General features: G+C 41.9%; 1 long non-coding RNA gene across 1 annotated transcript in view; it reads left to right on the forward strand.

Moving 5' to 3' along the window:
- LOC109510893 (uncharacterized) overlaps positions 1 to 5,545 on the forward strand; it is a 7,502-nt gene extending 1,957 nt beyond the window's left edge. The window contains exon 3 of the long non-coding RNA XR_002167208.1: positions 4,914 to 5,545. This is a non-coding gene — a long non-coding RNA (uncharacterized LOC109510893). The remainder of the gene's footprint in view (positions 1 to 4,913) is intronic.
- Positions 5,546 to 8,119: the final 2,574 nt, after the last annotated feature.

The raw sequence follows: 8,119 nt of genomic DNA on the forward strand, positions 1-8,119 counted from the left end.
CACACACACACACACGAATTGTGTACTGCACCCAAAAAAAATGCATGCTCAAGAAACACGTTCACAACACATTCCAGATAAAACAACAGATCGATATGACATGTTCTCTTTGAGCTGAGTAGCCACGATGGTGCTATGCTAATGTCTATGATTTCAATTACATTTGATAGGACTCTCTCTTTCCCCTGCTAACCTGTCCGCCTCATAAGGACGCCAGTGACCTGGATTGAGAATGTGCGGTACTCTGTCTGCGATATGACGGTTTCTGTTGGTGGCGCCATAGTGCTGTTTACTGCCATTGTGGCAGATTGCGGCCAGTGATGGCCAATTCTGGAACTATTAGACTTTGAAAGCTTACTGGGATGTCTTGACACTATTTTCTGTATGTTGAATCCAGGGTCTGTTGGTTCCAGGCCCGTTAAATTGAGGTTTGATGTAAATCCATTCTGATTCTTTGTGCACAAGAACCTCTTTTATTTAATTTACATTATATTCATCCGGATTAACAGCATTTCACTTCATTTCAATAGGAACATTGGATTTGACACACCAGTAATTTGAGTTTCATGCTTGGTCACGGGACAAATTAAGGTACTATTGTATTAGTACTTCCAACCACTGCATGCAGTGGAGCATGTCTCCTGTCTCTTTTACTAGTAGGTGGAAAAAAATAGACTAAAGTGGGACCGGAGCTGACGTCAACGCCGCATGCGAGAGTAGAGACGCAGACAGTGAGTGGGAGAGACGGTGTGGGAGGGAATCTGGCAAGCCGGGTAGCGGAGGAGGAAGATTGCTGTCCTCTTGGGCGCTCGATGCTCCAGCATGGTGCCTCTGGGGGGTCCTGACAAAGTTAAACAAACATAAAGGGAGCAAGCGAACACAGAGACAGATGAAGGTCGCCGGAACGTGAGTGACATTCCTGGGCCGCGGGCCAGTGAAGGATGAGGCCTTTAGATTGAGGGCGGTATACATTACATAGACCTGGGGTCCGTTTCACAAAGCAGGTTCAACAAATTCTGTGTCTAATCCTGAACCCTAAATTGATCTATTCTGAGATAGGAAAATCTGAGTTTCCGGGCCAGAACAGCTGTTTTGAATCAGTGTAATCAACTGGGAGTGTCTTTCCCTGGAATTAAGCGCGCGCACCACAACTATGAAAAGCTATCATCGATGGATCCTCGATTCGACGAATCACCATGGCAACGGGGAAGAGGAGGGCTGCAATTTTTTATCTTACTCGAACTGGAATATTAATACGCTCATACGGCGAGTTTGAACACATCTTCAGGAAGAAGTGCAACATCCTAACTAGAGGGAGACGGTGTTTGGCCGCTTGGGGTGATGCGTAACTTTCAACGTTGTCCTTTGGAGGCTCACAAAATATAACAAAGGGAAAACTGCTTGAATGAAAGCCTATTAATTAGTTTCATTTAGGTGCAACCCCGCGGAGGCACACTTGGCAATAGCTGAAGATGAAATATTAAGATAAGATAACATAAGATATCCTTTATTTGTCCCACACTGGGGAAATTTACAGTCTACAGCAGCAAGATTGTGGGTAGAAAGAAGAAAGAAGAAAAACAAAGTGTATGCATTCACAAATTCACAAAATAAATGTTACAGTTTCAATGTACACCGTTCAATTAAGTGCAATATAATATAGATATAGATAAGGTGGCCGTACTATTTACAATTGTTTTCACATCACATCATTTTATTTTTTTATTCAGCAGCCTGACAGCAGTCGGTAGGAACGAGCAACAGACACATTTTTGTGTGTCTGTTAGGCCTTACAAAACACACCCATTTCTGACCACTCTGCATACAGCTGCCTTACTAAAGTGCTCAGCATCTCTGACATTGTACAAAAAAACATCTCCCTTTTTGAAACAGAAAACTCAGTTTCCTTCATTTCAGGATGAACAGACCCTGAGTTTTTACTAAACCTGATTCGTGAAACGGACCCCCGATGCAGACCTCGTCACTATTATTGTGCAGCATGGAAAACCACAGCCAAATAGTGTTTGCTCTTGAATCCCCTTGAGGCTGTTTTTCAGAGGCTTCCTCTCCTGAGCTGAAAGATAAGATGAGTTTTCCAAAGTTTACATACTTGAAGGATCCCAACTTCTCTTATCGCTCGTTATGCAATCGTAAATATTTTAGCCAACAGCGGTTATAAACACTTGCGTGTGTTACCTTCTCGTTTTCAACTTTCTCACTGAAACATTCAAAATACGTCATACTTATATAAACCATTGTCACTGAACACTTCCTAGTTTATGACTAACTCACCTTGATAACTAAAGTTATTTAGTTAGTTAGTGTGTTAGTTTAAGATACACATTGTAGGGTGTGCCAAAAGTCACAGGAGTCATCTATCACTATTTCGCAGTTTACGTTTTGCAAATTATTTTTTAAATTTTTTAACTGCACTTTCATTGTGGATTATTTGGTATTTTTCCGTGATTATTTTTCCACAACAGACGGTTACTGCGCACTCACGTACCAATAAAGGGTTCTCGCAGATCCTCAGAAAGTCTCCAACGGCATTACATTCATGAATCTACGACTCTAATTTGAAGGTGTTTTTTGACCAGATTTTCGAGAGATCAATTCACACAAAAACGTTACTCAAAAGGGCCCTTTTTTTCCTGCCTGACACGGAATAAACAAATAAATAAATATATAAATCTTGTCATGCTGCTACTTAAAGGGCACATATGGAAAGTTGACTTTTTCAGGTCTTGTCTGCAGATTGGTTCTTAAGGGTGCCTGACTAACCATCAAGCATGAAATTTAAACAAATCTTTTCATATCAGACCTAACCCAGTTGAATTTGAGAAGGGGACGGACGGGTGGGGTACACCCTGTACGGGTCACGGGCCAATCGCTGTATAAATAAACAAAAATCACATTTCATGATATCGTTTACAATAGACAATTTGGACCAAAAATGAGTGGAAACTGTGCATTTGTTTTGTATTATTTTTGTTTCTATTTTTGTATTTGTTTGATCAGTATTTTGAATACTGAAAACACACATTTGAAAGAATGTCTCAGAATGGATTTTTTTTTTTTTTAATTTGGAAAAAATGAACTTCATGTTCAAGTAAGTTAAGAATGTTTATGATTAATATTTTCACAATTTAGGAAGTGTGTCATTTCCTGTGCAGTTTTGTAGACGCACATGTTGACTCAGGAACACTTCATCAGTAATTTTTCTGGAAATCCCATCTCACCACGATAGCTACCGAATAATAAACTGAATACCTGTCTAACATTTTAATGATGTCAGCTATTATTGTTGAGTCTTCTTTCCCCACGTACTTGTCTCTCCTGTGATCAAATAGGTCACCAGTGAGACCTCAACTTCAGCGGTATGCAGGGGTTGCACTTTTAATGTAAACCATATGGGTTTTTTTTTTCCTCCAGTGGGCAGGACTTCAGAAACTAAATTTAACATAAATTAGGAAGAGGGTTTATCGTCTCTTGCGCCACCCTTCCCAGTGTGCTATTTCCCCCTTCTATCTCGCTGGGCTCAGACGTTGGGTTCCTGGAGAAGTCTGCATTTTTAGGTCCCTTTTGAGTCATAAATGAATCCATGCAGCCAACCTTCCTGTTGATCAGTAAATCAACATATTGAGGTGACACATTGCACACTGAACCACAGGCAAGGCAGAGCACGGAAATTTCATGTAAGAGGAAAAAGAAATGCGGCGCATTACCTACCCAAGGAGTCTTCTATGCTGCCTTTTTTTTTTTTACCTTTCCACATTAAAAGCAGTTTTTTTTAAAGCCAGTTAAAGAAAGAAACAGTTGATTTCACTCCCAGTCTTTATGAGGGGATGTTGTAAGTAATAAGAATTATTAAAAAAGAGGCAGCGTATAAAAATTAAATGACCAATTTAAATATATAGTTTTTAAAATTCTGGGACAGGGGGCAGGGGGTGCGGTTCCCGGGGTGCAACAGTGCACCAAATATCACTGTTGCAATAAAATTTAAGGTCATGATTTGGTTCACATGGGGCACATCAAGGTAACAGGCGTGCCTAATTATTTATTTCATTTCATTAAATTCTATCAAAAATAAGATTTTAAAATAATGAAAATAGTTGTACAAGGTAATCTGATTGTGATGTTACTTTATATATATATATATATATATATATATATAGATGATTCTCATGATTGTTGTTTTGTAATAGTAGTCATAGAAGTAGCAGTAGTAATCATATTCTTATCTCTTTTAACACAACACACACACACACACACACACACACATATACTGTGTATGGTATAGTGAAAGATGATTTGAGATACGAGCATGGTCATGGAACAACAAATTAAAGTTGTATCTCTACCTAAATGGCTTGTAGGTTCATAATTTTGAAGAACTCATATAGGTGAATTTTCAAAGTATTCCCTTTCACATGGCTGCCTTCTTCTTACACTTCTGTTACAACATGTGAAGACGGTACAGAACGCGCCCACCCCTCACTGGCTCTTTGTGTGTCAGTGCTGTTCACCCAGAACAGAGATCCGGGAAAAATTGTAAAATTATAGGTCGCGTGAAAGGGGTTTTTGAGTCACAGCCAGCCCTCTCCACACAGCGCGGCCTTGTTAAAAAGAAAGGTAGAAAATGGCAGATAATTAAAACAAATAAAAAGTAATAGCTCAGGGAAGTGAAAGCGGCCCAGATTCCTCATAAATTAAATTAGGATGGAAAACAATCCTGCCGAATGAGCTCAGCCGCAAGCCTGAGCCTGTGGTTATTAGCATAATCAGCCACTTTGTATTTCCAACCATTTTTATTTTACATTTGCTTTTTAGTGCATGTATGTCATCTCTCAGGATTTTTTTTTTCTTCCCCTCGCCTCCTCCTCCTCTTTTCCTTCCCGGTCACATTCTCACAGACCTCGTGCCACTGCTTCACTCCATCTCGTTCTCATCGCGAGCTTTTCGTGTGTGCACGAGGACGCAACATCTGATGCACACCCCAAACAGGAAATGAGAAACTGAAGCAACAACTAAGCATAGGACAGAGCACAGTATATGTACGAAGAAACCTGTTTTTTTTTTCCTGAGTAGGAATGAGGGAAGGAGGCATATAAGCCCTCCAATCAAGAGTTGGATTCACACTTGTTTAAAGTACACCCTAAAAAATGCTGGGTTGTTTTCCCAAACCACGTGCTGGGTAGCTGTGGATTTAGAGCAGATTGAGTGATTTTTACCCAAGGTTGGTTTTGCAGATTGGGTTGAATGTTGGATTTGGGCAGGCTGAAGAGCTGAAGCTGGTTGCTGTTTTGTGTACTCAAGTATAAGTAAACCCTGTGACCTAAAAGCTCAAAAGCCTCACTGATGATTGTTGTGACACATTGATGAGTTTCTTGCATCCGTCACCATGGAGCCGTGCTTTTTGCGAGGGGTTGTTGAAACAGCTCACTTGGACTCAGACAGGACGGTTGTATGTTTGCTTGCCACCATGCTGCATAGTCGTACCAAAGTGCCAGACGGCGTTCAGTTAGCAGCAGAGCTCATAAAACAAGCGAGAATCCCCCGGGATTACCGTTCAAAGCGACAGTGGCGCGCCGGCGGGGCCTCCGCCAGGCTTTCATCTGCCCGTGCGGTCGGCGTTTTCACACCAGGGGTGACGACGTGTTGTTGCAGTGCGTTTGCTTTACTCCCACTGGGCTTGAGCACTGCACACATGAGTTAAGCTTTCCCACAGAGAAGACCCCTCTTATCATGCATGAGTCAGGGGATGTGGCGACACAACACTACTGTACCGGATTTTTCGGACTATAAATCACACTGTTTTCCATAATTTGGCTGGTCCGGCGACTTATACTCATGACTTGTATACATTAAAATTTGAGCTCAGCCTGGCACCCAAAATCCCAGTTTCGTAATTGTGTTGACTTTCTGTGTATTATCGCCACCCTAACCTGATGGCAGTATTTGCCACCCCTCTGAAGAAAGTGAAAGAAGAAATGGAAACAGAAGAAGCGTAATCATGGCACAGAATGTGTTACTTGTTTAGCAAGCATTTACAGCAACAAAAGGCACTATAACTGGCCAGGATTCTACCTTTGGCCACAATGCGATGTGGGATTCTAGTCAAGGTAAGTCATTTTAAACTAAAAACAAAACTTTTCCATATTTAGAAGCAGAAGTTTTGTCCAACCGGAGTCTGTTTGCTGCTGTCACACAGGGTGCGTTTGGAAATTCAGTCTGACGTCCTACACCACTCTGAGAGTGTGTGTGTGTGTGTGTGTGTGTGTGTGTGTGTGTGTGTGTGTGTGTGTGTGTGTGTGTGTTCGAAGAGGCAGAGTGCGCTCTTCTCCCATTCATTTCTCAACACACTGTACTGCATGATATATAACAATCGGCAGATCGTGCTTTAACTCTTTGCATCTGTCCTGCCTGACACACTGGGCTCCAGCACTCCTTTTTGGGGGCACTCTGAAACACTGAACCGGACGATTGAACAACACTCTGCGTTTCCTAATGGTCGGATTGAAGCAGGGCATGCTCAGAGCGTGTTTCCGAATGCACCCACGCTATGGGTACGTGATTTTGGGTCTGAGTTCAAGCTCGACTGTTCTTGGTCTTGGTTTTGTAAAATGAATTTCTCCCAAACATGCGACTTATACTCCTGAACAATTTGGGTTTTTTTTCTTCATCAGGATGCATTTTTTGACTTGTGCAACTCGAGAGCGACTTTTAGCCAGAAAAATACAGTAGTTGCACAGGGGGTCCCAAACTTTGCAAAAATATAAGATCCATCCATCCATCCATCCATCCATTTTCTCTTGCGCTCATCCTGATGAGGGTCATGGGCATGCTGGAGCCTATCCCAGGCCTCTTCAGGCAGTCCCCATATGGAGGTATGCACTTTAAAAAAAATGTTATCGCACAATTTATTACAAATTATTCTGCTGACCCCGACAGGTTTCAGCTCTCTGACCTCCAGTGAGCCACAGATCCCAGTTTGAGAGCCACTCAGTTTGGCTACTTGCATGATTTTTCAGTTACTTTCACTAAAACAAGTGCAGAATATCACAGTTTGTCATTTAAGTTCCTGTTAAATCAACTAAATACTGTTTGCCACAACGAGAGACTCGAGCCACCAGCTACTGTAACTCACGAGCTAACCGGGGCTGCTATGGGCCAACGGACAGACAGTAGTTTCATCTGCAGTGTCATGTTCTTGCTTAGTGTTGTGTCGGTGTGTGGGTCCACGTAACAGAAACACTTCAGGGAAAGTCAACCATTGGCACAGGTTTTTACATTTTGTGAAGTGCACTTAAAGAAAATAGAGTATGTTTTTTTTAAACAAATGTTTGTATGCCATGTGTATGCCAGCTATGAGGCTCAAATGCAGCTTCTGAAAATATCCAGTTTCACACTGACAAACCATCCAGGATGTTGTGGTGGGGGTGTTTCCTCTTCCTGTTGCTGTTACTGTTGGACTTTCCTGTCAGTTAGTATTAACTGCTAATAGAGCTTTGGGCGCCTGCCAGACTCTCCTAAAAGATACTTTTTTTCTCTTCTTAATCTCTAGTGAGTTTGATTCCTCCTAGTTGAAGTATTAGATCACATCCTGCACACTTGGGTGGCCAGCGTGGAGATGAGAGAGCAGGTAAATGAGGAGAACACGTGTTCATCAGATGCAATGTGATTGTCTTCTTGATCATCTCATTAAAGGAGGTTGCTGAAGCTCGTGGGAAAGATGAGCTTTTTGTTGTATTTGTTGTGCGTGTGGCTGCCTAAGACCAGTGGGATGTTCAGTAAAGTGCCTTCATTGCACTGTCTACTAAGACCCCAAGACAAGGGGTGGGCAAAATATGGCTCGCGGCCCGTTCTTTAATCCACCCCACAAATTTACATTATCAAAAGTCTTGTGACTTTTGTCACTTTAATTTAGCATCCCCCCCCCCCCCGCCCATAATTGGTTTGTTAAAATGTATTTGGGCCATTACAGCAATTCCTTGTAAGCTTCATGCATCTGTCATGACAATATACAGATGCTGTATGAACTGCTGTTGTATGTATGATGTTGAACGTGTGTGTGTGTGTGTGTGTGTGTGCGTGTGCGTGTGCGTGTGTGTGTGTGTGT

The sequence above is a fragment of the Hippocampus comes genome, unplaced genomic scaffold, assembly GCF_001891065.2.
Source record: "Hippocampus comes isolate QL1 unplaced genomic scaffold, H_comes_QL1_v1.1 scaffold122, whole genome shotgun sequence".
Taxonomy (NCBI): Eukaryota; Metazoa; Chordata; class Actinopteri; order Syngnathiformes; family Syngnathidae; genus Hippocampus; species Hippocampus comes.